The 22,292-nt window shown below is 38.7% G+C and overlaps 1 pseudogene; it reads right to left on the reverse strand.

Annotated features, from left to right (window-relative positions):
- Positions 1–243: 243 nt before the first annotated feature.
- LOC130842389 (60S ribosomal protein L35-like) lies at positions 244–605 on the reverse strand (annotated as a pseudogene).
- Positions 606–22,292: the final 21,687 nt, after the last annotated feature.

A 22,292-nucleotide genomic window follows, 5' to 3' on the forward strand; every position in this document is an offset into this window, starting at 1 on the left:
CTTGCTTTGATGTTCGATTCATTGAATCCTTTCCTTCCCATAGCATTGATGAAGAAACATGGAGCCTCTCTTCAAGGGAATCTGTAGATTGGAGAGCACAGAGAAAGAGAAGAACTGTAACAAACAAAACAACTACAACAGTTTTTCTGTCCTTGTTTCCTGTGCCATTTCACGTTCACTGTTTTTAATCTTTTTTTTTTTTTTTTTTGCCAGTTTGTTTGTGTTTTATTGATGCTGTGATGCTCAGGCCTTGACCACAAACTTCGGCAGTGCGTACAACTGTTTCTTCTGCTGCTGCTTCTTGATCTTCAGCTTCTCCTTGTGCTTGTTGAAGCTGCAGCGTGTGTTTTCTTGGGCTGCAAATCCGGAGGCTTGTACTTCCTGCCCTTATAGAATTTCCTGAGGTTCTCTTTCTGAGTCTAATTAACAACCGTGAGAACTCAGGCAATGGATTTACAAACAACTAGGATCTTGCAGTGCTTGGATGCCACATACCTTGTCACTTTGGTGATGTCCAGCTAGGACAGCTCCACCTTCAGATCACCCAGCTGTTTCAGCAGCTCCATCTTCTTACCAGGAAGATCTCAAGTCTTAACCTTGGCCATGACTGCACAAGCTGCCGCCACTGCCTGCTCTGAGGGAAAGAGTTTTTTTCACTTCTTATTTGCACTTTCCTCTGTCACATATACATCCACACATACCACCATAACCAGCACACCCAGGATTTCTGCAAGTCAAAGTGCCCTTCATCTCTCAGAGCCTAAATTCTTTCGAGGTGGTGTTTGAGATGGGTTTGTATATTTGTTTGTTTAGAAGGGAGTGGCAAAATTGATGAACTGAAGAAAGTGACAATATCAACTGAATGTGGGACTTCCCTGGTGGCACAGTGGTTAAGAATCCACCTGCCAATGCAGGGGACATGGGTTCGAGCCCTGGTCCATGAAGATCCCACATGCCACGGAGCAACTAAGCCTGTGCACCACAATTATTGAAGCCCGTGCACCTAGAGCCCGTGCTCTGCAACAAGAGAGGCCACTGCAGTGAGAAGCCCGTGCACTGCAACTAAGAGCAGCCCCTGCTCGTGGCAACTAGAGAAACCCCACACACAGCAACAAAGACCCATCGCAGCCAAAAATTAATTGATTAATTAATTTTTAAAAAATCAACTGAATGTGGAACATCTCAGGCAAAAATAAAACCAAAAAGCTGCTACCCTTAAAAGCTAGAGAAAAGATTAATTAAGAGACATTGGAGATATTAGCAGCAGATGTGACCAGCACTGTGAACGCCACTGGTCTGGAAAGCCTTTTGCCTTTAATTGTCCAAAGGTAGTGGCTACCCATCAAGCCAATCTAAGGCCAAAGAATGCATCTGGGCAACGAGTTTTCTTCTATCAATAACTGTGTCGATAAAACAGCAAATGGAACACAAAAAAATCGACCACGTGCATATCATCAGAGCAGTAAGACAAGTAGCCCAGAGCATTGAAGGGTCTGAGTTTTGAACTAGTTGCCCTTATTATTGAAAAAAATGTTAAAGTATAAAAGTAGATCCAACAAGGAAATTGGGAATAATGCAAATAACAAAACTTTCTTCCTGAAAAGGAAGAAAAAATCTGGAAATTCTTCCGTGAAACTTATCATCGCACCCTGCCGTGTGACATTGTTCCATTATTCTTTTAAATAGTTGGTCCATTGTTTTATTAGACAGAGTAGCTTAAGGAATAAGAGTGCGGGCCCCAGAGTCAAACTAAATCCCAGTTCCATCATTTACTAGCCACATAGTCTTGGACAGGTTACTTTTTTCTCTCTAAGCCTCATTTGTAAAACTGGGATAATAGCAAGGCAGCAAGAGTCCAGGCTTTGGAGTCAAACTGCCTGGTTTCCAATCTTCTGCTCCACCACTTACTGGCAGCGTGACCTTGAGCAAATTGCATAGCTTCTCTGTGGCTCAGTTTCCCCTTCAATAACATGGGCCTGATTGATTGTCAGGACCTCACAGGATCATTGTGAAAATTATATGTATTATAGAACACATGTAAAGCACCTAGTAAGAGCTCCACAGATATGTCATTAGTACCTACCTCAGAAGGTTGTAGTAGGGATGAAATGAGACAATGAATGAAAAGCTTTTAAGCTTGATATAGTCAGTGCTCAATAAATGCTAGCTTTTGTTATGTGCTTTTCTTTTGACTCTCCAGCTGATTTTTAAGCTTCTAGAGGATGAGTCAAATTTTTTTCTTCACATTATAATGTCTAGGACTCTGTTGTATGCAAATGAAATTAACCCAACTATAGCCAAAGGAAAGAATAAAGGAATAAATCCTCATGCAAAAGTAGAAACTCAAATATCAGAACCATGGACTCACAAGCCATGAAAAGATTGGGTTTATTAAAAATTGATGGTACAGGTCAAACAACATGTCTGATTTTTGGCAAATTATAAATGTTATGAAGAGACAACAGTTTGGCATCTGATTTCTTACTTGTGTAGGGTAGTGTAAATATTTTTCCCTCTATCCTTCTAGGTTCTTCGCTGAGACCCCCCCTGTAATAAAACACAGACTAACAGGAGAAAACCAGTTTTAATTACATATATACTACGCAGTACCAGAGCGCCACAAAGATATGAGACAATTATTGCAGCACTATTTACAATAGGCAGGACATGGAAGCAACCTAAATGCCCATCAACAGATGAATGGATCAAGAAGATGTGGCTCATATATACAATGGAATATTACTCAACCATAAAAAGGAATGAAATTGAGTTATTTGTAGTGAGGTGGATGGACCTAGAGTCTGTCATACAAAGTAAGCCAGAAAGAGAAAAACAAATACCATATGCTAACTCACATATATGGAATCTAAAAAAATGGTACTGATGAACCCTGTGACAGGGCAAGAATAAAGATGCTGATGTAGAGAATGGACTTGAGGACACGGGGTGGGGGCAAAGGGGAAGCTGGGACGAAGTGAGAGAGTAGCATTGGCATATATACACTACCAACTGTAAAATAGATAGCTAGTAGGAAGCTGCTGCATAAAACAGGGAGATCAACTTGATGGGTGATGACTTCGGTGGGATAGGGAGGGCAGGAGGGAGTCAAGGGAGGGAGGGGATATGGGGATATATGTATAAATACAGATGATTCACTTTGTTGTACAGCAAAAACTGGCTTAAAAAAAATTTTTTTAAAAAGGAAGCCAGACAATAGATAGAGGCCTTTTCCATCCCAAGGCAAGGGAAGGAATAGGGGTCTGGGACTTTAATGCGGGGAAGGCAAGTCATAGGATGATGAAAAGAGAAAATGTATGGTAAGCAAAGGTTGCTCTGCCAGGCAGATAAATTTCTCAGGTGAAAAAATGATCTCTGATAATAGCTCTCTTCCTGTTGCTGGCCCCCTTTCTAATGTAAATTTCATTTATAAATGTAGATTTCCCTTACAAAAGGGCAAACTTCTACTCTGTTTTCAGAGCTTCTCCTAGGTCTGCAATTTCTCAAGATAATTCTTATGCCAAAGAGGCATCTTTTGGGGTGGCACTTCGTTTGAAAATATTGATGACTACAATAGATGATTCAGTAAAAAAAAAAAAAAAGGCCAAACTAGTGATGTTACATAGACACAGCTTAGGAGGTAGTTCTCACACTTGAGACTTCTATGAATCACCTTTACAAATTTCATTATATCAGTATACCACCAAAAAAATTCCTTCACTATTTATGCTTTATACACATACCACATTTACTATTATTTTAACAACTTTGTTTTTAAACTAACTTAAATTGTGTTAAAAACAAGACAACAAGCCCAGAATGGAGGCACTTATGCCAACCCCCATGTCACCAAGACATAATTACAGTTTTAGCCTCTCCCAGAAATGGAATCAAAAACCAGTCAATCAGGAATCACCTGGTTAGCCCTAGTGAGGTCATCTGCCTGATAGACACCTGCCAGCCCCTGAAGGAAAGTGATCGTGCCATAAACAATCCACTTTTTGCCCAGTTAACTTTCTTATTCTCACTCCTTTCTACCTATAAAATTCTTTCATTTTGAACAGCTTCTCAGAGCTCCTTTCTATCTGCTAGAAGGCATGCTGTCCAATTCATGAATTGGCCAATAAGATCTTTAAAATTTACTCAATTGAACTTCGACTTTTAACAATTGTTTTTACTTATTGATTTGAAATGAAGAGTTTATATCATTACATTAAATGGAAACCAGTATCATTTATCATAAATAGAAGGTGAGAGTAAAAATAAATATAACGAAAACAAAACAATGTTCTTAAAATCTAGATAAATATTGTTGCCTGGCAGAGCCTCCTGCGTCTGTGGCTTTAAGATCTGCTTTCTCTTTGTTAAAGTTTGTTTAGCACATGTCAGAAATGTTTAAGACTAACTTGCACCAAAGTGAGAACTGAAAAAGAATTTAAAAGGGAGAACTTCCCCACTCTGTGACTCAGTATTATTTAATGTCTATATACTCTGTGGACCACCTGAAACCATTTTGTGATTTCATGAAACACTGGCCTAGATAATCAATGAAGAATGATTTCTGGCTCCCTTAATGCCTGTACAATAGTGTTCTCAGGATGTAGCCCCTGAATTACCTGCATCCAAATCACCTGTGGGTGCTTGTTTAAAAAGGGGGGTGGTAACTAATGAATCACTACTTAATCTGGAGACTGGGACCCAACATATTACATTATTAAGACACACCTGCAGATGATTTTGGTGCACAATAAAATCTGAAAACCAGAGCTACATTATAGCAATTATTGAAGAAGGTGGAACCATCCCTATAACAGATCTGTAGATATAGGAAAGCTGAAAGGAAAAGTGAAAGGAGAATGTAGCTAAAGGAGGTAATCTGCCCCAGACCCGAACAGTGAAGCTACAGCCTGAGAGATAAGCACTGCATTTAACTGGAGTATTTTAATACCAGAATGAGGTAGAAAGAAAAAGAAAGAAAGAAAGAAAGAAAGAAAGAAAGAAAGAAAGAAAGAGAGAGAGAGAGAGAGAGAGAGAGAGAGAGAAAGAAAGAAAGAAAGAAAGAAAGAAAGAAAGAAAGAAAGAAAGAAAGAAAGAAAGAAAGAAAGAAAGAAAGAAAAAGACATCCAGCAATGAGAGAACAAGAAGATTCAATGAAGAAAGGGATTGATTTACAAGAAAAGATGAAAGGAATTTAAAATATGGTTTGCTAAGTGATCACTAAGCAGGGGTGTGATAACAGTTTACAAATGTTTGAATCATATACTAAAAAGAGGAGGAGAAATTTGTTAAGTAAGGACAAGAAGGGATAATTAGACATTAAGAGAATGTAATTGACCAAATTCTCTTTCCATATAACTCAACTTAAGCATTCCTGCTCTGCATATTGTGTCCAACTTCTGCCCTAAGGGATGTGCTGTGATCTTCCTCTCCCCAAAAGAGGCTTGAGCATCGCTCTAGTGTCTGTGCCTTTGTTCAAGCATACTCTGAAGGGGAGCAGAATATGCCGCCCCAAAATATGCCTCTTTGGCGTGAGAATTATTTTGAGCTGATTATTTTCGAGAGGCTGCAGATAGAAGATTCTCTGAAAATAGAGTAGAACTTGTCCTTTCCTGAGGGCAAATTACATTATGAGGGAACTCTCCATTTGTAAGGGTGTCTCCCTCTCTCCACCAAGAAGAGAAATTTGGCTCTAAATCACAAGAGAATTTTGTCAATGGAGAAGGCACTGACTTAAATCTGCATAACAAGCCTCACCCTCGTTTACTGTGCTTTTCCTCGTCACCTCCACCTAAATTCCAGGCCACTATGGCTGTCATGACTTCCACATCCCTTCCAAAATTACAGCCTAGACTCTCACTTCACTAGGGCAAAGCCTGCAACTCTAGTGGCCCTAACACCTTAGGAGCATTACAGCAGAATCTGCAATAGAGCTTGGGAGACCTCCACTTTGAGGAGCTGAGAAATTGATTGGCAGCAGGGCCAGACTCTGGCAAAAATGACCAGTTGTAAAATTTGTCTTCAGCAGCTTTTTTTTAAAGATTTATTTTAATATTTATTTATTTTTGGCTGTGTTGGATCTTCATTGCTGCGCACAGGCTTCCTCCAGCTGTGGCGAGCAGGGGTTACTCTTTGTTGCGGTGCACGGGCTTCTCATTGCAGTGGCTTCTATTGTTGCGGACCATGGGCTCTAGGCACACAGGCTTCAGTAGCTGTGGCTTGTGGGCTCAGTAGTTGTGGCACACGGGCTTAGTTGCTCCGCAGCATGTGGGATCTTTCCGGCCCAGGGATTGAACCCATGTCCCCTGCACTGGCAGGTGGATTCTTAACCACTGAGCCACCAGGGAAGTCCCAACTTCAGCAGCTTTTTTGTGCCACCCCTAGTTCCAGATGCCCAGACATCTCAGAATATATAAGTAAATGTCCCTCTTGTAAGAGGAAAAAGGGATCAAATAAGCCCCACTCATGTATGGAATGTCTTAATATGTATTGGGCTGCACCCTACAGGCCTACAAGTCCTGTGCTTGCCCAGCTTCAAGACCGAAGAAAGAGCCCAGTGTCAGCAACAGAGACATCAATTGTTTACTGGATGGAGGCGCTTACATGTGTGAAGCAGGGGCTTGGGGTTGGGGGGGAGGGGAGGTTGCCAGGAAATCAGGTGAAGATGTTCTGACCTAGCTGGGGCTGCCGGCAAGTATGTAGGAAGGTTGGTCACGTGAGTAGGTGTAAGTGAAGCAGGCACTGGTCGAGCAGGGGACGTACAGGGAGCAAGAGAGCAGCCATCTTGGGTGGCCTGATCATACAATATGTTACCTCTGGGAGCAGGAATGGTAATCACTTTAAAAGAGCACTGTGGAGAAAGGAAGATGGTTAAATCAAGTGCAAGAATTCTAAAGTTAGAAGTTTAGACACTGGAGCACCTGCGTGCTGAGCTCTTTGTGGGAGGAGGAATCCGCCTGCCAATGCAGGGGACACGGGTTTGATCCCTGCTCCAGGAAGATCCCACATGCCGCAGAGCAACTAAGCCCGTGCACCACAACGGTTGAGCCCATGTGCTGCAACTACTGAAGCCCATGCGCTGAGAGCCCGTGCTCCGCGACAAGAGAAGCCATGGCAAGGAGGAGCCTGTGCACCACAATGAAGAGTAGCCCCCGCTCACCGCAACTAAAGAAAGCCCATGCACAGCAAAAGAGACCCAACACAGCCAATAAAATTAATTAATTAATTAATTAATTTTTAAAAATAAAAATAAAAACATAAAAACAAAAGAAGATGTTTGGGGAGGGAGAGGCCAGTTATGGGAGGTGACCAGGAGAAGCACAGTAAACAAGGGTAAGTCATTGCCTTCTCCATTGATATGAGTTTCTAGAAATTTACAGCCATCCTTCTCTTCCTGGTAGAGAGAGAGAGACACATTTACAAATGGAGATCTCCCTTATAAATATAAATTTCCATCAGGAAAGGGCAACTTCTACTCTGTTTCTAGAGATTCTCCTGTGTCTGCAGCCTCTCAAAAATAATTAGCCCAAAATAATCCTCAAGCCAAAAATATACATTTTGCGGGGCCGTGTTCTGCTCCCCTTCACCACATTAGTGAGTCTACACTGTTGTCCCCAAATTTCAAAGTGATCAGTGACACCTGAAAAAACCTGGATATTGAAGCTAATGCCCCGTACCACCCTCTTCTGCCCCCTGATAGTTCAGAGACATTAACCTGGTGAGTGGCTTTCAGAGCCCACTTACTGAAGACCTGACATAGCCACATAGCAGTTGGAAACTTTAGATGCTAAAAATGTGTTTCAGATTTACGTAAGCTTCACATATACCACCTGTATTTCCCCTCCCAGTCTTTCTATAGTTTCTCAGTAGCTCACTTTACCATGGACTCACATGAGCTTAGAATGCTAGTCAATCAACCAACGATTTCCTGATAATTATTAAGTTCAGGAATGTGGCATAAGTGGCATAATTTGAGACTCAAGCTAGACTAGACTGAGAAGCAGAAATGCAGAGGAAGGGCTTTAAAATACATCACTTGATGAATAGCCTGAATCACTGCTGAGTCTCTTCCATCTATGTGTTTTATATAATAAAGTAGCACTGTACTTTCCAAGGAATTTCACATTACCATAGAAGATTCTCTTTCATTGTATTTTAATTTGGATTTCATATAGAACGTATTTGCATGTCCTCTTCATCAGCTGAATAGTGTTTCTCTCAGAAGTAGATAAAGGCTGTGAATTGCTATAGCGGACCCGTGTTGCTTTTGTCTGTTCAGCACCTTTTTCCTCCTTCACTTGGGAGCAGAGCTCTCCTTTCCTCTGGGGAAACACAGTTCATATGGTTCTAATCCTGCCTTGGCCGTTGGGGTGGTCTTATGACACAGGAGTGTTCTCATGACCCAGATTTGGCCAATCAAAACACCCCCATCTCTCTTGCCCCAGTGACTGGTTCAGGGATGATCACATGATTCAGGTCAGACTAGCCAAGGTGCTTTTGCTGAAATCACTGCATGCAAGTGTGGAGTCATCCTGCCATGCCTGTGCCTCTGTGGAGGGGAGCTGTATGAGAATGAAGACAAGCAGAAGTGATGGATGGAGAGAGAGAATTGGAACTCCTAGGTCTAGCTGTGCCTGGAACTCATTGAAATCCCCCTTTGACTTCACAAGTACATAAGCCAATACATTCTCCTTTTTTGCTTATTTGGGTTCCTACTGGGCTTCTGACACTTGCAACCAAAATATTTTCACATAACACACTTACAGGCTTTACTTAGGAAAAATGAATCAAACATAGAGGAATACGTTGCTTTATGTAATTGGTATGTTTTTCAGAAGTTGAGGTTAAATAAATTTTTGTGAATCAAATCATATGAAGGGGAACAGAACATGCCACCCAAAATATGCCCTTTTGGCATGAGGATTATTTTGAGCTGACTATTTTGAAAAAGTGAAGACAGGAGAAGCTCTGAAAACAGTGGAAATGACTCTTTTGTGAGGGACATTTACATTAGAAAGGGGGCCTGTAGCAGGAATCTCACTTTTTCACCTGAGAGATTTATCTGCCTGGCAGGGCAAGCTTTGTTTACCAAACATTTTCTCTTCTCACCTTCCTATGAATTGCCTTCCCTGCTTTGAAGCCCCAGACCCATATCCCTTTTCTTAGTTCGGGATGATATATAAGGCTCTGTTGCCTGGCAGCCTTTTAAGTCATATCTTTGTGGGACTCCCATACATACTTATGTGCTGTGTAATTTATTTTGCTTCTGTTCATCTGTCTTTTTGTTACTGGTGGTGGGGGTGGGGGGGTTCCAGCCAAGAACATAGGAGGGTAGAGGAAAAATTATATTTCCTCCTCTATACATACTACATCAAAAATGATACATTGTTAAAAGGAGACTTGTTGGGAATCTTTCATAGTACAGGTTTTTTGAGGAGCTTTTTGTTTGTGTGTCTGCTTGTTTGTTTTTAAGGAAAGGCATTACAAACATGTAAAGGTGCAAGTAACTGATGGTGATTCTGGGAGAGCTACTTGGCTGGCTTTCATGATTCCCGAAAGAGAACAATGACTTCAGTGATTCCATTATTTCTCGAGTATTAATTCTCACTCTTGTAGGCTTAGAAATTTGATTTAGTTGGTACACTAAGATAGGGATCTATCCCTCAGGGAAGGATTCCCAATAAGGAAGCTCACAGAGACTAAAATAGAAAACCAAAATGCCAATTGATTAATGGACAATGAGAAAGACAATCATCCAATGGCTAAGAATCCTTGCATCAGCAGATCATTGCATTTTGTTTCATCTTGATAATCTTGTTTCAGCCACATACGCTTTTCATAGGCCTATGGTATACTACAGGCATACTTTGGAGATACTGGGGGTTGGGTTCACTGCAATAAAGCAAATATCCCAGTAAAATGAGTCACATGATTTTATTGGTTTTCCCAGTGCATGTAGCAGTAATGTTTACACTATACCGAAGTCTATTAAGTGTGCAATAGCAAAAAACAATATATATACCTTAATTTAAAAATACTTGACTGCTAAAAATGCCCAATTATAATAGTTACATCAAAGATCACTGATCACAAATCATCATAACAAATGTAATAATGATGAAAAACTTTTAGATATTGTAAGAATTACCAAAATGTGATGTGTAGACGTGAAGCGAGCAAATGCTATTGGAAAAATAGCGCTGATAGACTTGCTCATTGCAAAGTTGTCACAAACCTTCAATTTGTAAAAAAACGCAGTATCTGCAAAGTGCAATAAACTGCAATAAAATGAGTTATGCCTGTATATAAAAAAGCTTGGAATTAGACATCAGTGTTAACAAATCATGGAACTGCACATAAAATCTGGATTTACAACTTGTCTTGAAAAATCAATACCTACCAACACTAATTTCTCTGATCATGGCATCAATTGCATGGATCTGAGTAGGACCTGAGCCCTTTGTATGGGATATGGACTCTCCTATACACTGCAGTCCCCATCAGGCCCATTGTCTTCATTTATATTGCCTTCCTTGCCTATACAGGTATTTGAATTTCATACAGTTAGAAAGGAAAGCTACATATGAAGGCAATAAGCTCATTCCTTCCCCCTAGCCACAGTTTGATTCAAGAGTGGGAACGTCAGTGAAGCCAATGTAATTAGAGTGAATCTCAGGGGTTTTGCTGGGAATGCTGGGGCAAAGATGCTCACTGTTTTTTCCGCTGCAAATGAAAAAGGAAGCACATATGTCTGGGTGCTACTGACAGCCATCCTGGGACTTTAAGGGAAGTAAGTCTTGTGATGACAAATTACATCAAAGGAGACAGCAGAGACACCAAAAGAAATAGGATCCTTTGGGACTTGAGTGAGCTGCAAGATCAAGCCTTACCTAAAGCTACACTGGAATTTTCAAGTACATAGGTGTCATTATTTAAACCAGTTTGAGTTGGGTGTGAGGGGAGCAGAATATGCCACCCCCAAATATGCCTTTTTAGCATAAAGATTATTTTGGGCTGATTATTTTTGAGAGGTTGCAGACACAAGAGAATATCTGCAAATAGAGTACAAGTTGCCCTTGTTAGGGAAATTTATACTTAACAGGGAAATCTCCACTTGTAAGGGTGGCTTCCTGTCTGTACCAGACTATTTAGATGACTAAATCTCTAGGAATATATGAATGGAGAAGGCAAGCATTCAAATCTGCATAACAGCCATACTCTTGTCTACTGTGTTTTCCTAATAGCCTTCCATAACTGGTCCCCACAACCCTCAACAACTTCTTTGTCTTTAGCTGGAAATGGCATTTAAGGTGATGAGGTGGGCCATTTCCAGGAGTTACCCAGTTTTTGTGGGTCTCTCCACCTATACAGGAGGTGTACCTGGTATTAAACTTTGTTTTTCTCCTGTTAATCTGTCTTTTACCATAGCGTGTCTCAGCCAAGAACCTAGAAGGGTGAAGGGAAAATAATTTTTCTTCCTCTACAGGTGATTTGCCACAAAAAGTATTCTGTTATGGGAAAGGTATTTTTTCCTCCAATAGAATGCCTAGCAAAACTACTGTTATTCATGAGAGCGTGGCAAACCTCTTAGAAATCCTGAAGCAAAAAAAGATGGAGAATTACTACTCTCAACCAGAAGATAAAATACAATTAGTGTTCACTTACTGAATTCCACTTTTAGTCTCACTTTCATGAGATTGTACTTAATTCCCCTGGATTAGACTTTTGGATCTTCCCAAACCCTTTAGCCCTCACAGGCAACTTCTTGCTTTACCCACACAAGGCTAGTCACATATCTTTTTATAAAGATTTAACATATGAGGTCAATTATATTAACCCAATCTCCTTGGTTTGTATGAGATAATTTATAGATTTATTCATGTACTGTAAATAAGAGGAACATATATGATTACACAGCATATAATCTACTTATGCAGGATATTTTTAAATACAGGAATATATCTCTTATCTAAAGAATCATTATTTGGCAACTCTAACAATCTGAAATATCGATAAAAATCAGGAAGAAACTAAAAGATCTTTCTATGAAGCCCAATTATATACAATGAAATTCTCACAAAAAATGAACTTTGCTTCAGTCAGAGGACTTCCCCCCCCCCCGCCCCCCCTTCAAACACACACACACACCCTCACGACCTTAGAGCCATTTATTCTTATTTTGTACAGAATTCAAACGAAACTGATTTCTCAAGTCATAAAAGTTTAGAAGTAATAAATCAGAAGTATGTGTGGAGGTAGCATTGTTGAAGTAGGCACTGGAAGGAAGGGAGGTGGTGGATGGAAGAGAGACAGAGAGACAAAAACACTCGAAAACCACAACATTATTATTGAGCCAGAGAAGCTAAAATACAAGAATTGGCTCTGAAAGCAACACAGTATCATGTACAGGGTGGTGTAATTGCTGGTATTTAATCTGATGAATCTGATTAACCTGAAAGTTAAATTACATCCAATAACCTTTATTTAAGAAGAAATATAACTATGTTATATATTTTAAAAGTATTTCTTCCCAAAGAATTAAGTTATAGCTTTTAAAGAAATATACTTCAGTTATAACAGATAACACAGTTCTTGGCATATGAAAGAAGCTATATATATCTGGTACTTATAAATTCATTTTGCTTTCTTGTGGATAACATGCCTACTAATTGACAATTTGAATATGTGTGTGTGTGTATTTGTAATTGTTGGGGGGAAAATATCATTTGTGTGGAATATTACTTACCTATAAAAAAGCTGTGTTAAGCTGACTATATTTTTCAACTATAAATTAGGCCATATAGTGTGATAAAATATTTTTTCCAAAGTATGAATGTATGTGAAAGTCTTATAAAAGCATAGAAACAAAATAATTCCCCTTTATTTCAAAGAACAAAATGAGATGAAATTAGGGCTGTCAACAAAAAGAATTTAAAATTCGTATGGAAACACAAAAGATCCCAAATAGCCAAAATAATCTTGAGAAAGAAGAACACAACTGGAGACATGACATTCCCTGACTTCAGACTATACTACAAAGTTTCAGTAATCAAAAGAGTATGCTACTGGCACAAAAATGAACACATAGATCAATGCAACAGGATATAAAGCTCAGAAATAAACCCACACACCTATAGTCAATTAATCTATCACAAAGGAGGCAAGAATATACAATGGAGAAAAGACAGCCTCTTCAATAACTGGTGCTGGGAAAACCGGACAGCTACATGTAAAAGAATGACATTAGAACATTCTCTAATACCATATACAAAAATAAACTCAAAATGGATTAAAGACCTAAATATAAGACAGGATACTATAAAACTCCTAGAGGAAAACATAGGCAGAACACTCTTTAACATAAATCGCAGCAATATTTTTTGGATCCGTCTCCTAGAGTAGTGGAAATAAAAATACAAATGAACAAATGGGACCTAATTAAAGTTAAAAGCTTCTACACAGCAAAAGAAACCATAAACAAAACAAAAAAGACAACCTACAGACTGGGAGAAAATATTTGCAAACGATGCTACCCACAAGGAATTAATTTCCAAAATATACAAACAGCTCATACAGCTTAATATTAAAAAAAAAAAAATCAAAAAATGGGCAGAAAACCTAAATAGACATTTCTCCGAAGAAGACATACAGAGGCCAACAGGCACGTGAAAATATGCTCAATATTGCTAATTATTAGAGAAACGCAAATCAAAAATACAATTAGGTATCACCTCACAAGTCAGAATGGCCATCATGAAAAAATCTACAAATAATAAATGCTGGAGAGGGTGTGGATTAAAAGGAACTCTCCTACAAATTTGGTGAGGATGTAAATTGGTGCAGCCACTATGGAGAACAATATGGAGGTTCCTTAAAAAACTAAAAATAGAACTACCATATGATCTTGCAATACCACTCCTGGGTATATATCCGGAGAAATATTTGAAAGGACACATGCACCCCAATGTTCATAGCAGCACTATTACAATAGCCAAGACATGGAAGCAACCTAAATGTCCATCAACAGATGAATGGATAAAGATGTGATATATATATATACACACACACACACAATGTATATATATACAACATATTGTGTATACAATGTATATACTATATATATATATATATACAATGAAACATTACTCAGCCATAAAAAAGAATGAAATAATGCCATTTGGCAGCAACATAGATGGAACTAGAGATTACCATATTAAGTGAAGTAAGTCAGACAGAGAAATACAAATATCATATGATATCACTTCTAAGTGGAATCTAAAAAAAAATGATACAAATGAACTTACAAACAAATGGACTCTCAGACATAGAAAACAAACTTATAGTTACCAAAGTGAAAGTGGGAGGGGGAGGGATAAACTAGGAGTATGAGATTAACAGATACACACTATTATATATAAAATAGATAACCAACAAGGCCCTTCTGTATAGCACAGGAAACTATATTCAATATCTTTTAATAACCTATAATGGAAAAGAATCTGAAAAAGAATACACACACACACACACACACACACACAAATGAAACTCTTCACTGTACACCTGAAACACAACATTGCAAATAAATTATACTTCAATAAAAGAAAAAAGACGCCTCATGTTGGTATAAAGACTAAAAAAAAAATTTGAAGATGCAATATTTATGAATCAGTTTCAAATTTGAAAAACAACAGAAATTTAAAAGCCAAACAAATTCTCTTTGCCTACTAATCATTTTCAATATTAAATGTCAGTTCAACCTTGGGTATTCTAACTTCTGAGAGCCTACATAGATGGTTTACTGAAAACAAAAATCCCTCTCATTTCTCTTATCACATATGTATAACATGATTTCCCAGTCAATTATTAATTTTTAAGGGGCATTTAAAAATAGACCTGAAAATATTAACTAGGGTCATGTGGTTGACTGTACAACTCATTGCAAAGAAAGAAACTGAGAAAGTTGTTAAATATGCCTTAAGCATCTTCATCATGAGCATAAGCAGAATATCTTGGTAACTTCATTTGAGTATAGTTTATAAAAGCAAGCCAGTGTTCAAAATATTTGAAATAAAGTTGTGATTTTGAAAACAAAAAATTAGGGCTGTCTAAAAAGAATATCTGGGATGTGTTCTGTATGGAATATAATCCCTTACCAACCACAAAATTTCCCTAAGTGAAAGTGTATCCTTCAAGAATTTACTTTGGCATAACTTCTACAGCCACAAGGATTTGGTTTGAGCTAGGTTAGTTACTTCTGTTGAGGTTAATTTAAAAAGAAGGGAAAAGGGATGAGATGGAGCTATATGTAATGAGGTGGATAGACCTAGAGTCTGTCATACAGAGTGAAGTAAGTCAGAAAGAGAAAGACAAATATTGTATGCTAACTCACATATACGGAATCTAAAAATGGGACTGATGAACTCAGTGACAAGAACAAGGATGCAGATGCAGAGAATGGACTGGAGAACTCGAGGTTTGGGGGGGTGGGGGGTGAAGGGGAAGCTGAGATGAAGTGAGAGAGTAGCATAGACATATATATACTACCAACTGTAAAATAGATAGCCAGTGGGAAGTTGTTGTATAACAAAGGGAGTCCAACTCGAGGATGGATGATGCCTTAGAGGACTGGGACGGGGAGGGTGGGGGGGGACTCGAGGGAGGGTGGGGGGAAGGCGAGGGAGGGAGGGAATATGGGGATATGTGTATAAAAACAGATGATTGAACTTGGTGTACCCCCCAAAAATAATAAATTAAATTATTAAAAAAAAAAAAAAAAAAGGGAATTGTTGCAGGAAGGGAGACACTTTCCAGGGCCCAAGAGGAGGCTCTTGCCTAACACTTGGAAATGAATTGTCTGAGGAGACACACATGCTGACAAAGCAAGAGACTTTATTGGGAAGGGGTGCCCGGGCGGAGAGCAGGAGGATAAGGGAACCCACGAGGACTGCTCTACCATGTGGCTTGCAGTCTCAGGTTTTATGGTGATGGGGTGAGTTTCCGGGTTGTCTCTGGCCAATCACTCTAACTTAGAGTCCTTTCCAGTGGCGTGCGCATCTCTCAGCCAAGACGAACTGCAGCAGGAGAATTCTGGGAGGTGCATAGGATATGTGGACTGGCATTTCCTTTTGACCTTTCCGTATTCTTCTGGTTGGTGGTGACTTAGTTCCCTGTCATAAAATATCTCATGCAAATTGTTATTGTCTGCCTGGCCAGGGTGGGCAGTAACAATCTGTGTTTCCCCTAACAGAAGGATGATATGAACGAACACATTTCTATGGCCCCTTCCAGGATCTGGAAGTTGCTCCTGCAAATGAGGGTCTTGGGGCATCCGCTTCATTAGCTTCATGGTAAATTTACCTCTGAGGGAGGTAATCCTTCACATGTCCAGAAAGTAAATAATGAGAGATTTAAATTAACTGTACAGAATCTTTTAGTATTAAATGTATATATCCAGAATTAGCCAAACTCTGAAGATTGAGCTCACAGTCCTTCAGACCACCTAGTCTTCCCAAGACTTCTGACACCAAATGCAAGGAATTAGTCTAAGTACTGTTGAAAAGAGACCCCAAATGGAGTCACTTGTAAGACCCACCTAGACTTAATCCTTAACCTAATTGCAGCTTCAGCCTCTACCAGGAGTGGAATTTTAAACCAATCAGTATGGAACTTCCTGATTAGCATAATAAAACCCCTATCATTCCCTTCACCCCCAAAAGAAGAAAGAAGATGAAGGGGTCTGAAAGGATTCCTTTTTTCTTTTTTGTTTGTTTATTTGTTTGTTTGCTTGTAGCCTTCTCGTCCTGCCCAGTTTCTGCCTACAAATACCTTACACTTTGTACTTCTCAAGAGTGCTGTCCTGCTTGCCAGGTGGGATGCTACATAAAGTCAATTAGTTTCAAATTTACTCGGTTGAGTTTTGTTTTTTAACACTACAAAGTTGGAGAGCACCGTCCCCAAGACTGCCTCACTTTTGACACCAATTGCAAGTTCAGGGGAGTTCCCAAAACCTCCCTCAAGTTTGAAAATTCCCTACAAAGACTCACAGTACTCCCCGAAGGCTATTATATTCAGTACTTACATTCATGATTTATTATGGAAAAGAAGCACAGATACGAAGGAAGAGACCATAGGGCAGGGTATGGAGGATTCCAAATGCCAGGTCTCCATTGTCCCCAGGATGTATTTCCTTCCCAGTGTACATGAGCTTTGTGTCTGGAGATTTTATTAGGGCTTCATTGCATAGGCATTATTGATTGATTGATTGCCCATGTGGTTGAACTCAATTTCCAGCAACCTCCCCCGTCCCCAGAGATCAAGCTGATACTACATGGTCCGAGGGGCTCCTTGTAAGTCACCTCATTAGCATAGACTATCAGGTGTAGTTGAGGGGCCCACCATGAATAACAGACACTCCTATCACTCAGGAACTTCTATGGGTTTAGACATCACCTCTCAGGAACCAGAGACAAAGGTCAGTCCTCTCTTTGGGCAAGGACAAGTTCTTTACTACACAGTGTAAAATACCACTGATGTACTCTTTAGTATACTTCTAATTTTACTTTTATGAATTTTAAAATATTCATATTTTTATAGATCACCATGTTTCCTCACTTTTGTTTTTTTCTTGCAGGCTTATAAATTCCTCAGCTTCTTCATAGTTGCCAGGTAGTTTGAGGGGAGATTATTCTGTCAATATGATTTAGGTCATCTCTGCTAAATGTGAAAATTTACAACTGTGACAAATGTCAAAACCGATTGAATTGATTTTATTTTTGTATTAACTATTGCAAATGACAGCAACACATTTAAAAATAAATTTAAGAAAGGAAATGATTGGCTAGAGTATCTAGAGTAACTAGAGTATCTTGCAAGGAGTATCTTGCTTTAAGAATGGCTGGAATCAGAATTTTAGAAAGTACTATCATGAGTTCTTGAATTTCCATTTATATATATATGTATATACTTTATACATATATATGTATATACATACGTATATACACACTATATATATATAGTAGTTGTTGCTGTTGGGATTCTAACTCTGATCACTCATTAATGCATTTCTGTTTTAATTCTTTGAATACATTCATAATAACATCTTTGAAGCCTTGTCCATTATACTCAATATGTAGACCCATTCTGAAGTATTTTATGTTGAATGCATTTTTTTTCCTGAATGTGAGTTATACTTTCCTATCTCTTTGCATATCTATAATTTTTTAACTTGGACATTGCAGATAATACATTATGATGATTCTGGATTATGTTGTATCCTGAGGATTTTCTTGCTCTAACAGGCAGTTAACTTGCAAGAATTCAAACTGTAAACTCTGTCTCCTCCATGGAATGTAGCCCTGATATATTTGCTCAGTTCTTAAGGTTTCCAGCTACTGCTATTTTTACCTTAGCTTTCCGGGAGTTTCACCTGCACCTGCATATCTTGGTGGTCAGCCAAAGATTTGGGCACAGATATTGGGGTAAACCTTCTCTATAGTTCCCTTATTTATGAGGTTTTTTACCCTAAATTTCTCTGCCAGCCTCACGTTCTGTCCTCTGATACCTCAAGCCAGTAACACTTCAGTTTTCTGCCCACTGAGCAGTTTGAGGAACTCAATCAGATTTTAAAAAAAGAGAAGCAGCAAATTCACAAACCTCCTTGTGCACCTGTTTTTCAAGAGTAGGAAAACCTCATTGTTTCCCCCCCAGATGCCCTACACATGCATAGTTCAGCAATAAACTAGGATTAGCACAGAGTTTATGTTCAGATTTTGTGTCTCACCCATTTTGCAATTCTCTTGTTTCCAAAATTTCCCCCTGAAATTTATAGTTGCTCTTCCAGTTTTGAGCTCTTCTCTGCTATCATAATGCTGAATTTTTTTGTTTTTGTTTTTTTTGCTGTTGTAGACGTGGTGGTAGGGAGAACCCCCAGGAAGGAAAGCCACAAACTTGTAATTTTGCCTCCTCAAACTAAAGTTTTTCAAGAGTAAATTTTCCTCCTTCTTCTGTCTGCTTTTGGATGCTTTCCAATATTTTTAAGTGTTGGAAATATATATATTCTAGATTTTATAATTAACTGCACAAGGTTTCACATAACCACTTCACTTTGCTGTCATTAATGGAAGTACTTCAATAAAACAGTATTTTGAAAAGAATCTAAAAGGAATTTGTGGGCTAAATGTAGTCATTAGGAATTTTGATAGCAAATTGACAATTGGACGTTTTTCTCCGTTTTCATTTATTGGCATCACATGGACAGAATGTCAAGTCTATGTTTGATTTTTTTTCCAGAGCCACAGAGATAGCCAATTGCTAAACCATTGATTAGATTATCCCAGAGATAATCTCATGGATATTAAGAAGGTAGGAATCCCCTATCTCATGAAAAAGAGTTGATCGTATAAAATCAATTAAAATATGATTTGGTAAAGTATGTATGCCTGAAAGCAATTACACGATTCAGCATCTTATTAGCACTTTTGAAAAATATGAACTTGACTGAATTCTTTGGTTAAGATTGTAAAGAAATTCTAGCAATTTTTAATCTATACATAGAGAAGATTACATACCAATTAATATCCTATTTTAGAAAACTGGGTTAAAATGATGATTCTCTTTGAAGTTGAGAGTATTTTATATTTTCCTTTCCTGTAAAAATTTGAATCAATTTAGAAAGCTAGGGACTTCCCTGGTGGCACAGTGGTTAAGAATCTGCCTGCCAATGCAGGGGACATGGGTTAGAGCTCTGGGCCAGGCAGATCCCACATGCCATGGAACAACTAAGCCCATGTGCACCACAACTACTGAGCCTGTGCTCTAGAGCCCTTGAGCCACAACTATTGAGCCCACATGCCACAACTACTGAAGCCTGCATGCCTAGAGCCCCTGCTCTGCAACAAGAGAGGCCACTGTAATGAGAAGCCTGCTCACCACAATGAAGAGTAACCCCCATTCGCCACAACTAGAGAAAGCCCGTGTGCAGCAACAATGACCCAACGCAGCCAATAAAAAATAAATAATATATTAAAAAATAAAATAAATAAAAATTGTGTTTAAAAAAAATTTTTTTAATAAATAAAAATTAAAAAAAGAACCTGCCTGCCAATGCAGGGGATGTGGGTTTGATCCCTGGTTGGGGAAGATCCCACGTGCCAATGAACAACTAAGCCTGTGCGCCACAACTACTGAGCCCATGCACTGCAGCTACTGAAGCCTAGAGCCCGTGCTCTGCAATGAGAAGCCCAAGCACCACAATGAAGAGTAGCCCCTGCTCGCCACAACTAGAGAAAGCCCACGCAGAAATGAAGACCCAATGCAGCCAAATAAATAAATAAATAAATAAATAAATAGAAAGCTAGTTGAGAAAAGATTTTAATTTAGAATAAATTCCCTTAACTGATCCAGATGTGTGTGTCAAAGTGGAGTTACCCTTAGAACAGACTTTAATTTTAATGTTCATATTTTCCGAAACACACACGTACACGTGCACACACCACACACAGGGCATCTCTCGATGTTCAACAACCCTGGTTTTCAAAAGTCATTGATTCCACTTGTGTCTAAGACCACTATGGACCAAATAAAGAAGCAAGTGCCACCTCTCCAGGTGGGTAGCAATTCAAAGATCATTCTTTAACATTTCAGAAACATACTACTGAGCACCTCTTTACGAAGCATATCTCCCCACTATTGAAATTTAAGCACAAATTACAAATAGACCAACAGTGAAAAAGCACATAGTTCAATGCCTTGACTACTAATAAGAAAGGCAGCTAGTATGACAAAATCAACTTTGCGTAAGGACCAGAACTGCCATTTGTGACCAGACTACAGGCAGTCAAAAGATAAGAGCGTATCACCTTCCCCTGATTCTAGTGTTTCCTCGGGATTTCTGCAAAAAGCACTTTCCCTTTTGTGTTGTTTCCTTTTTCAGACTTTTTTCTCCACACAGCCAAAGAATTCTGAGAAGAAAGTGATTTAAGGAAAATTTAGAAGGGAAAAAAGGAATAGCTAATATTTTTAAATAGAAAAATAATCTAGATTCTCTTTTGCTTTATTTTTCAATAACGTTCAATTCAAAAAAGTAAAATACTCTCTCAAGGTTTCCTGCAGTTCAACAAGACCATGTCCAGGTGGAGTAATTTTTAAGCACAAATCATAAGTCACAGTTCCATGATATTTTACAAAGAGAACTTACTGTTATGAGTTCTATCACCATAGGTAAGTTTTGTCTGTTTTTCTTTTATATAAGTGAAGTAATAAAATATGTATTTTTGCCTGACAGCTCTTGCTCAATATTTGGTTTTGTGACACATTCATGCTGTTGCACGTATAAGGAATATGCTCACTGCCATTGCTGTATAGTATTCCATTTTATGACTATATCAGAACTTATTGATTTTACTGTTGAATATTTTAGATACACCCAGTTTTGTCTTTTCTAAATGGGTGTTGCTATCAACATTCTTATACACGTCTCCTGGAGAATATATATCTGTAGGGTGCACACCTGGGAATAAAGTTGCTGAGTCATAGTGTAGTCTCATGTTTGTCTTTAGTAGATATTGCCATTTGGGGCAATTTTGAATGGTTCTTGATAAGGTTTTAGGGATGGTTTGGATCTGATAAATACCATAAAAGTCCTTCAGCAAGACAGCTACAAGTATTCTCTGAGATTCAGGGAGTATGGACAGAATAGTGAATGTGATTCACATTCATTCACTCATTCAGCCAGCTTTTGGTAAGCAATTTAATATGCCCAACACTGTTAGGCATTGGCATTACAGCATTAAACAAATCAGTCTGTGTTCTCACCAAGTCACTTTACAATTCCCTCTATTAAAATCATTTGTATTTAGCAGAAAATATAGGAGAAAATCTTTGTGAACTTGTATTATGAAATAAATTATCCTCTACCCCTCCCCCCCATTCACATGTCCAAGCCCTAATACCCAGCATCTCAGAATGTGACTATCTTTGGAAGCAGGGCCTTTAAAGATGTAATTAAGGTAAAATGAGGTCATACAGGTGGGTGCTAATCTGATATGACTAATGTCTTTATAAGAGTAAGAAGAAGAGATTAGGATATAGACATGTGTGTACACAGAGGGAAGACCATGAGAGGACACACTGAGAAATCACCATCTGTAAGTCAAGCAAAGAGGCCTCAGAAGAAACCCAAACTGCTGATACTTTGATCTTGGATTTGTAGCCTCCAGAGCTGTGAGAAAATAAATTTCTGTTCTTTAAGCCACATAGTCTGTGATATTTTGTTATGGTAGGCCTAGCAAATTAACACACCT

Source organism: Hippopotamus amphibius, chromosome X (genome assembly GCF_030028045.1).
Source record: "Hippopotamus amphibius kiboko isolate mHipAmp2 chromosome X, mHipAmp2.hap2, whole genome shotgun sequence".
NCBI lineage: Eukaryota > Metazoa > Chordata > Mammalia > Artiodactyla > Hippopotamidae > Hippopotamus > Hippopotamus amphibius.